The sequence below is a fragment of the Botryllus schlosseri genome, chromosome 3, assembly GCF_051294905.1.
Source record: "Botryllus schlosseri isolate E-star chromosome 3, Bs_hap1, whole genome shotgun sequence".
NCBI classification, from domain to species: Eukaryota; Metazoa; Chordata; class Ascidiacea; order Stolidobranchia; family Styelidae; genus Botryllus; species Botryllus schlosseri.
Window position 1 is genome coordinate 15,354,190 of NC_137238.1, and position 10,632 is coordinate 15,364,821.

Sequence of the window (10,632 nt, forward strand, 5' to 3'; positions counted from 1 at the left end):
CCCATTATTGACCTGTGAATCGGTATACGGAAATAAAGATGAATACGTCTCGATCGCCGCTACTTGTGTTTCTCGAGAGGAGAAGATGGTTAATTCTGGTGCCAGAAAGGAGTTGAAATTATACAGTTTTACGTTGAAGGATGATACTGGCGAGGTGGTGTTGGATCAATGGAACAAAGCCTCGCTCGTATCCGGGAAGAAATATCAACTCACTCGTGTTAAAAACTGTGTCGGCAGCTTGAAAATCGATCAGTTAACTAGACTTGTCGAATTGAAAGAATAGTTTGCATATTTGTATACCACAATACAATATTTCACGTAAAATGTATGACCTATGTGTTTCGACAACTGGGTTAGTGCGGTGTTGTTCTACTGATCGAGGTGTGAAAATTGTGCTATCGCGATGAAGTTGCGGTTGTGAACAGCAGACTATTCTGTAGGCGCGAAACAGCGAATAAGCCGAAAGTAATATTCAGCTAGCAATCAGTAGCGAAAGAGAACACGATCGGTCATTTGACACGACTAAACTACGACATCATATATCATAATTTACGATCAAACTATTTCACACTGACTGGTCTAGTGTAATAATCGATAGTAGCGGCTGGCCGGGAAATAATTCAGCGCGCAGGTCATTCGGAATATAGGTCGCACTGCTTAATCCTCACAACAAGCCACGTTTCCGTTTGTGCGGTTATTGTTGGTGACTCGTACATATTCAACACCGCGCGAGAGATGCCTGAAAGTACGAATCACGACCGCGCCCATAAGAACACATGGCGAGTCGCCACAGATCCCGTAAGAATACATGACAGACACATTTATCGTCGTTAGCATGTCGCCGCACGTATACCAAAAAACATTAGCATGCCATCACGAGTTTCGCGTTATCATGCGACCGCATCCATAAGACGAAAACGTTAGCATGTCACCCCGCCATAAGACGAAAACGTTAGCATGCCACCCCCGCCATAAGACGAAAACGTTAGCATGTCACCCCCGCCATAAGACGAAAACGTTAGCATGCCACCCCCGCCATAAGACGAAAACGTTAGCATGCCACCCCCGCCATAAGACGAAAACGTTAGCATGCCACCCCGCCATAAGACGAAAACGTTAGCATGCCACCCCGCCATAAGACGAAAACGTTAGCATGCCACCCCCGGTTTTCGCGTTAGCATGCGACCCCGCCATGAGAAACAATGGCGAATCACGAGCGATCTACATAACTACTCTGGCATATCACATTCCACTCTTTTTGCCAGAAATAACCTGCGTCATCAACTCTTTGTTATTGGAAAGTGATTCATGGACCTCACGATAGCTCAGCTCTAGGTCTCCCTTTACTCAAGGCCGAAACAGCACTTCGTCAGCCCCCCCCTCCAAAAAAAACCTTGGTAACCCCCACCCCCACCACCCCATAGGGTGATAAACCAAACTTCTTCACCTCGTTGTGACTAGAGCCGTCAACTAAGTACACCAAGTTTAGACAACATCATTTTTGAGCGTATGTAGCAAGAACTCCAGTAACAATGCTTGTAGTCCTGGTCCTGGCCGAAGAAAACTTGAACAATTGCGATGTGCAATCGTTGGTGAGGAATGATTGCTGGTGTTTAACGGTGTGGAATGCCCAGGTACCATCTGCAGCAGCTGCCTTGTATAGTCTGTGGTCGTTAGTGTTGATCGACTTGTGGAAAAATTATTCATCGACTGGCTCAAATTAATCGTCATGACTCACTTCTCGTGGTTTAGGGTATCAATGTGAGAGGAAATAGCGGTTTTTCCTATGGCCTCCAGGTCAATTGCACATTACAGATATTGCAAAGTGCGAAACACTCGCCCTTCGAGCTTGGTTAGATCATAGTGTCTGACTCTTTCATAGCCTCACTCTCGTAACCAGACAAAATTGCTGCGTCACAATGCCAAACATCGATCACAATCCAAATTTCGAGGCTGATTTTGGGGGTTTCCAGGACAATGAGCCGAATAAAATTTATGTTTTCGTAGTCAGTACAGCGGCAGCTTTCCATTGATACCCGTTTTATCGAATTTAGCGCTCGGCAAGCCGGTCAAAAATGGCCGTAAGTTTGCCTTTGGTCAAATGGAGGTATGACGTAACCCAAATGCAGTGAGCCGTTCAGTCTCGCTGTATCCACACCAGGACACTATGGTTAGGTAACTTTGAATTCTCTCTCATAATCGTCACGAAAAACGTTTTTACGCCTGCTCATTTTAACTAATCAGATCTAGCCTTATTAGTAGCTAATACTATATGCGCAAGTGCAATATAATTTAGAAAAATGTGTCAATGATTTATAGCTTTTACTACCAATGCGTCGACTGCACTGCGTCTCTTTTTCACTACGCAATAAATGCTGTGTTCCCCACAACTTTAGCTTATTCTGCTGCAGACCAAACAGTGGTAACCTGGTACTTCTGAAATTACGTCCGCTGCTGTAGCTTGGTACAGACGAAACTGCTATACCACCACTCACTGTCCTATAGCTTCGACACTTAGAAGTCAAATCTTATGGTTTGTCCGTCACGAGAGTTCCTTTCATTCATGATGTCATAAAATCTCGACGTCAAAGTATAATTTTAGAATAATATGCATCACAGATACCAGAGGAAAATGATCGAAGTTCTGTAGTGGTTGAAAATAAGACAAAATAAGGACGCAACTCGAAAATAAGGACATTTCTTAGAAATAAGGACAGTTGAGTTATCTAAGACGTGGCCTTTCAAAATAAGGACAAATCTTAGAAATAAGGACGGTATGGCAACCCTGGATATAACAACTGTCTTTACAAAAGATGGTGCATTTCCTTGTTACGTCATAATGTACCCATTGCCCATTTTATAAAGGACAGTTTATCGCACACAACGTTTTGCATTCCATAACTGCCTCACCCCAAATTCCCGAATAGAGTTGGGAGCGTGGTTGGAGGGTACTCAAAGTATTTCGTAAGCCAACATAAATTATAAGAGTATTTGCGATAGATTTCATTAACTTGGATATTCTCTTTGAGCTTTGCGATTTAAATGTATCTAGATTGCTTGATTTCAAAATGCATACGTCTCCCTCTCAAGAAATAAGGCTTGTATAATTCATAGTAATAGGCATTTAGGTGCCAGTCAATACCGCTCCTCGGCACATCAAAAGACATGTGCAGTTTTGGCCAACATGAGACTCCACGAAGTGCGCTACTAAAGAAAGACATTGGCCGAAACTTAGATAATGTGTCCATTGTCAATAGCCGCGCTGGGTGGGCGTGACTAACAGTCTATTCCTTTCAATCGGAGCCCACGATGCAAATGCCACCCTGGCACCCACAGAGCATTAGACATGAAAATTTGTGTGTGCGTCTCACGCAAGTTTTTCTTTTAGTCTGCTATGTTTGGGCCCCTACTATCAATATCTTTTGGCTATATAACAGACCGGAGGTCACGAATTAACAACATACAATAAAGTAATTATTCCAAGATACCAGATGTTATAATTATGAATTGCGCGCCCCCTGCTCTTCAGGTAAATCTGGCTATCGGGCGCTGAGATAGGATTAAAAACGCAATATAATGCAATTACCAATATTATTGATTAAATTCAATCTTCAACTTCAAAATTGCCTACTCTATGGGGGCCCAAGACCAATGTTTGGGTGGGGGAAACTTTTGCTGTTTTTATCCTGATTCTAGCTACAACCCACGCTAACATGGTATATAAGCCGATGGCTATGGCGGCAGGTCCAAATCTTCAATAAAGAATTGTGAAATAGCGATTTGCGCCCGTTTTGAGTAGAATAATATGAGAATACGAGATAGTGAACATAAAATTCTGCCTTCAACTTGATGCAGATAATGTAATGCAAGCTTCCATTACGAAAACGGCAAAACAACGGCTCGGTTATGATATATATCAGCAGCTGTTGATTTTAATGCTTCGTTGTGGAAACCGTAATGTTTTATTTGACGAGTACAAAATTTCAAACCTTTGTCTAGTGTACGTTCGTACCATATAGGCCTACTGCTCGCCAAGCAGCACGGTGAAACTGCATTTAACTGTAGAATTAGAACTATTACATTCTATAGTTTAACTAAGCAGAACCAAACATCAATACAAAAGTTGCTATTTTAACTTGGACTGAGAGGTGATTAATTATCCTGTTGCAAGGTAGTGGTGTCTGAAATGTATTGATAACCCGATATACAGCACGGTGGGTTTTCTTACAATCACACTAGCGTACATCGAATATCTATTTACTATGTGTAGACACTTCTTGCGCAAAGCAGGGCATGGTATGGTATGGTATGGAACGAGAATTTTCCATACTCCATACTTGCCTTACTCTCTCCATACCATACTTGCAATTTTCCATACCATACCAACATTGTTCCATACCATACTTGATACATATTCCATACTTTCAAATACTTCAATATCATAAGTATAGTACCTTTTCTAGCACCTATATTATTGATATTTCGGATATCGATATTGCTTAAACTAGCCATGATGCGAATTTAAATCCTGGTAATAGTTTTACAGAGTCTGTTTTGGTGAGGTTTAGTTCACAGTGGTGAGGTGCCGTATACTTCTACTCGACAGCTTCCGCGAGCAAAATGAGATAGTCAGCAGATTGTTATCTGGGAATGTCCACAAAGGGGACTGGCAACATACGGCCCGCAAAGAGATTTGGTCCGCCCGGCGGACAGTTTCCCGTCTTACACGATCATGTGGTCCGCGGCCCTAATCTGCCGAGATTCCCAACTGCTTGCCTAAACATCAAATTTCAGTGACTGCATGTTATTATATAGGTCTGCGCACTGCGCGAGAGTGGAGCTTAGGGGTCAGAGATGCCACTCCTGGTTTTTTCCACCCAGATCTGGGTTTTTTGAGCATCACCTGGGTTTCTGGGTTTTTATCCTTGAAATCTGGGGTTTTTTCAACATCCAGTTCGCCAGGTCAGTTTTGCGCTCAAAAAGTAATTATTAGATTAGTATGGTCGCAATATCGTAAAATCCACGCACTTCAGTTCGCCATTGTCGATGGATTTTGCTGTTATTGTAACGACAAAGTGTTGAGAATATATTTCACTACTAAAATAAGAGGCTTCGGCTTGATGCGATGGAGCTTCATTGAACGGTATAACTTCCAGGTCGCAGAAAGTCATGTTCATATAGGACGATTGCCAGTAGCGAACTCGGCACTTGGTGAACAATTCGGCATGTATCGATAAATATCATGTAACTGTATGGTATGCACAAGCACATGAATAGACAAGGTGATGAGCCGACTAATATAATCCTATTGTAATCTGAGTATCTTTATAGTTCCAACAGGGACACTCAGAGAGAGAGTTAATTAGTTGGGCACCCCTAGCAAGTTAATCAGAGGCGTTGGCTAACCTGAATTTCATTATTTGGCAGTTATTTATTTCCACTATAAATTGGTCTGTGATTATTCCAAATAAAAGTGATTGTCGTAGGATTAATCAATCGAAAGCGACTTTCAATCTGTTCGATCAGGTCGCTGAAAATACATGAAATCATCCTTAGAAATAGGGAATAGATGGCATTGCATTGAACTTTCGCAGCGCGATGATATAATTAGTACCGGTACACCATTAAGTATTCACGCTGAGCCCCAATTGTTTCATTGCGATGTGTCGAGAGGAAAACAACATGTTTTTTGTGCGATTCGCAGTGTTAACCAAGCAAATGTGTATCATGAACTGTTGTAAATTCAATATCAAAGGCTTCAATGACTGTATGAGTGTATTCGGCGACTATCAGGCTCCACTTTCACATCTATCTCGTGTCTTTTGAGTGAAATATAGGATCTGGGTTTTTTTGGGTTTATTTCGCCTCCACATCTGGGTTTTTCCGAAATATCCCAGTGGCATCTCTGTTAGGGATAAGTCATTTGAAGCGAGAAGACTTGCATTATCGACATTTACGATGTACGCAACCTAATGAATTGATATCTTGGTACATTTTGAGTAAGAAGGCTTATCAAACGCTTTAAAATCTTGATTGAAGATTGCACTGTGAGTTAGTTGATCAGAGAGAAGCAGACATGGCGGCGCTTGTATGACAATACTGTTCTCAAGTCCTCATTGTATTTTCATTATTGGCGAGAAATGGCTTTGAAGTGGCCTTTCTGTCGATAAAATACAATCAATGAATACGATTTATTCCTTGTATATATGGCGAATAATTTATCCATTCAGCAATCCGACCCGCCAAGTACCAAATTTTTCTATACCCGGCCCGCCGACTAGAGAAGTTGCATGCCCCTGCTCCATATATAGATATCATCGCATTTCCGGTACATTGGCATGAGGCACATGCAAGTTTGAAGCAAATACTTGCAAAATAATTTATAATATAGGCGCACCCATAAAATATCCCAGCTGCAGGCGATCAATACTGCAGCGATCTGCGTGATTATTAGTACAGTATTTGGTTGGGGTTAGTGTGGCGAGAATTTCAAACTAGATCTACTCCACTCCCTGATAAATAATCCTGATGCGGGAGCGTTTGCGATATGACCAATGATATAGCTCGTTATGTAAATCTAATTAGTATAAATGTGCGGATAATGTTCAGAAGAAATGTAATTATATATCAATCACATTGAGCATTAAGTACGTTACATCATGATTGCTTGTAAGCTCTCGTCACTCAAGGAATGAGGTAGTTGGAGTAGCCAACATTACCAATTATTGCGTCACAGGATACACGATGCTCGGAGACATCATGTCTAGACCAAATAGAATATCGTTACTGTTGTCATTATTACATCACAAAACCATATCATTCCAAGTGCTCTTGATCCTACACAGCGTTCGATAGTTCACGTTCACACATAACAAAAGCGATCGTATTCCATGAACAGCGAACAACGTACGCTTCATGAAGCTTGCACAGATCACGATAACATGTAGAAAACACCAAAGTATGGAAGTATGGAAATGTCGTTCCATACCATAGATTCAAATCTTCCATTCCATACCATACTTGCATTGTTCCATATTACATACCAAAATATCGATCCATACCATACCCTACTTCCATACCATACCATACCATACCATGCCCTGGCGCAAAGACGAGCAAAGCTAATAGGCTTCCTCTGACGTAATAATGACCAGTGGCATTTGAAATTCAGACGTTTACGCTCTCAATAACTGGTATAATAACTCTTCCTTGTTCACGAGTGTTCAGTTTATGTCACAGTCCTTGTACAAATAAAAAGTAATCGTTCTTTCACAAAGAAATCGATTAAATGTGGGAAGTAGTCGATTACGATTACGATTACTTCGGGATTTTTTCGAATGTAATCGATTGCGATTACGATTACTTGAAAATGCTGTAATCGTCGCAATCGATTACGATTACTAATCGCGATTACCCCATGTCTGCTGGTTACTGCATTGAATCCCAATATCGAAAAATTCTCACAAGCAAACTGCAATGCATTACTGAGGTAGAATTAAGAAAAATATCGTCAACATGGGAAACAAATGATCCGGAAATTTTCAAATTCGTCGCGAGTTGCGAGCAAGGTCGGGCAGTTAAAGATGTAAGGTACCGACGCTATGTGTATACTATAGATAAAATTCGGAAGTTTGAAAGATATAGGTAAATGGTCTGATTACACTGGGCAACAATTTTGAACGAAAAATTTGTTGACTTTGATTTTGCACTTGGTTTAGGCTAATTTTGGCGTGCTGATTCCAAAAATGCCACTGGTTTTCTTCTATCACGTCAACTGTTTGCTCTACGACATATGCCCAAAATATGCAAATTTCCACGAATTTTTCACGAACTTAGCCATATTACTTTTCCATATCACATAAAAATCCACACTTTTGCCACATCATAAGTTAGTCAAGGGCTCGATTGAATTATGTATGAAAAAGGTACTGGTATCGATCTAGGCCGTTGTTGTCACCCATTTTTGGATAGAGGATGCATTCATCCGAGGATATTTCACACATATATTTGATGCAAACTGCAGGATATGGCAAGAAAAATAAACATGACATTTAGTATCAGCCATAGGTCCAATGCCCCATTCAGCTTATCCAGTGCAACCTGAAACTCCTAGACGCTCGATAATTTGGATAAAGATGAAGATATTAGGGATAGCTGGCCAAATCATGAAGATTTTGAAATCGAAGTTGATTCAGAACGTAGAGTAGTCCATCAACACGAGTTATTGATCTGACAGAAGCTTTGGGACTTGGAATAGAAATCTTCGGAACTTTTAACATCCTTATGACGTGAACAATGATTACTTGGCAAGGTAGAGAAAGTATCTCACTTTCGATCAGGAGAAACAGCCTTTTCTTTGTAGGCCTACTTTCGGTAGCTTTGTGTATTGTGGTGATACTGGCATCGGCATGATACCGTTACCATGGATTACTTGAGGAGTTAGGAATCCCGATTTACAAGTCAAGTGAATGGCAAATGTAAGATACCAGAGTAGATTGGAGCTTACATATGTCAGCTGACTATTGCTCGAGTATCAAACTAGACAACCTACACTGTAAAAAATAAAAACCTCGATTTACCGCGAAATGTTTGGAAGCACGGTAGCCAGACATTTCGTGGTAATCTAACATTACCGTTGGTCAATGCAAATCCAACTTACACTCGTCCGGTAATCTCACTTTACACGACAGACTGTAATGTTACAGTCCCCTCCGGGTATATCCAATCTACATGTTCTCCTGTACATTTGAGACCGAGACCGCCTACCTACCTACCTACCTACCTACCTACCTACCTACCTACCTACCTACCTACCTACCTACCTACCTACCTACCTACCTACTTACATGCTGTCCCTGCAAATCAGGATACATACCAGCTTGTAAATTCACGTACACCCATACCTATCGCAAAGCAACCCGATGCTAAAATATCGCAAAATTTTCTTCACACTCCCAAAACGACATTGGAACAAACTGTATATTCATTCTTGATATCACGATGAAGTGGTAATCGATGGAAAAGAATTGCTGCTGGAGGTCTAATTCTTCTTTAGGAGACATGCAGTGACACGAGCGGTCGCAAGAAAAGGTGAATTAATTCCACCACCGGCGAAACTTCCAATTGTTTCTTTTTATCTTCCTCATTCCTTCTGTGTAACTAGTATCTTGCAGTTCCACTAAAAAGAATTCATGAGTAAGTCGCTATATAAAGCAAAGTTCCTAACCTAGACATGACATTATAAAGACTACCAAGACTAATAGCCAAACAAAAATATATGGTAACATGTTTTGAAGTACCGGTACTGGTACATTGTGTGATGAAGGCTCCGCCTTGTACATGATATAGCAGAGATTCATGACTTACTTTATCAATGTATTGAAGCAAAAGGTTCCTCATCCTCACCAATTCCACTCTGGATATGAGGTGGCATGTGTGCCAAACAAATCCTGCAGTGGATGAAAACATCTCTATGCTATGGCCCGAAAATGACATAAACAAGCCAACAGTTTCAACTCCTCCGCGGCGGAGTATGTGGTGTCACAGGTCACTATATAAGTCGACTAGTATCTCAATATATTTCAATCATGAAATCAAAGTGGTGTGCACATTGCACAGTCGCAGATATTCACGGTAACAAGTACTATGTAGTACTGTACCTTTTACGATGCGTATCCCATTCAGCGTTCCTAGGAATCTTCCACGATCGTGTCCACTTTCTTCAAGCACAACAAGCTTCGCATCACCCTTTGCTCAAATCTCAATAGGCCCATTTACATGACGGTTTAAGTCAGCTTCAAAGCTGACTCGTCGATCCGACTCTCTCGTATTCGATGAAGAGAGAAAGGCAAACTGCTTCAAGTCGACTCGAGCCTCAAGCTGTTGTGTAATGTGGTTTACGATCGGCTTGAGCATTCGGCCATCGGCGTCCGGCGATTTTCGTTCGACGGCGCTGGGTTTTGCCGCGCGGGCTCTTGGCATCGTAATTCGTGTTTTTCATCTGATGTTGAGAAATTGGGCAAACATGGCAAGGAAAAGTGGGGTTACTTTGTAAGTGCTCGCTTGTTTACGATGGAATATATGTAGTACACCAGTACCGGTGTAGCAACTGTGCTCATTTACGGCAGTTTTATTAGCGATTCCCTATGTGTTCTTTGATATTTGGCTGCGACGCTTCGATCTGTAGTAGCCTAGTTGCTGTCATCAGCTACATAAAATGGCTAACAAGGTAAAACGTTGCATCTGTATTTCTACTTCTCAGACTACAGTTCGGAAGAGATGTGGATTGTACCGGTACTACAATTCGACTACGACATGCATAGTGAACTGATGGAAGAAGCGGCCTTGCATGTGTGCTATATCGATACGGGAATACATGAACGATTACTGCATTTCCTACATACTGTTCCACTGGATAAACTGATGTGAGCGCGCGTGTGATGGGATGGAGCTGGTGTCTCTCCCGGGAGGATGATATGGAGATTTGTGACTCTCCTGGTAATGATGAAGCGCAGCGGTGTTAGGATTATTGCTTTGTTTTTAGTTCTGGGTTCTGGGCATTCTTTTTCTATACTATCTTCTTTACCTTCATTCAGTGTGCATGCCTCCTCTTTACATCGCCTAGGCCAAGGT

General features: G+C 41.5%; 1 long non-coding RNA gene across 12 annotated transcripts in view; it reads right to left on the reverse strand.

The window, feature by feature from the left end:
- Nucleotides 1–9,766, reverse strand: part of LOC145435869 (uncharacterized) — a 284,669-nt gene extending 274,903 nt beyond the window's left edge. The window contains exons 1-3 of one of the 12 annotated variants that reach the window (XR_013914084.1): nt 9,660–9,766; nt 8,815–9,178; nt 8,548–8,762 (exon numbers count right to left, since the gene is read on the reverse strand). This is a non-coding gene — a long non-coding RNA (uncharacterized LOC145435869). The other 11 variants (XR_013914079.1, XR_013914080.1, XR_013914083.1 and 8 more) reach the window with 11 other exon arrangements.
- Nucleotides 9,767–10,632: the final 866 nt, after the last annotated feature.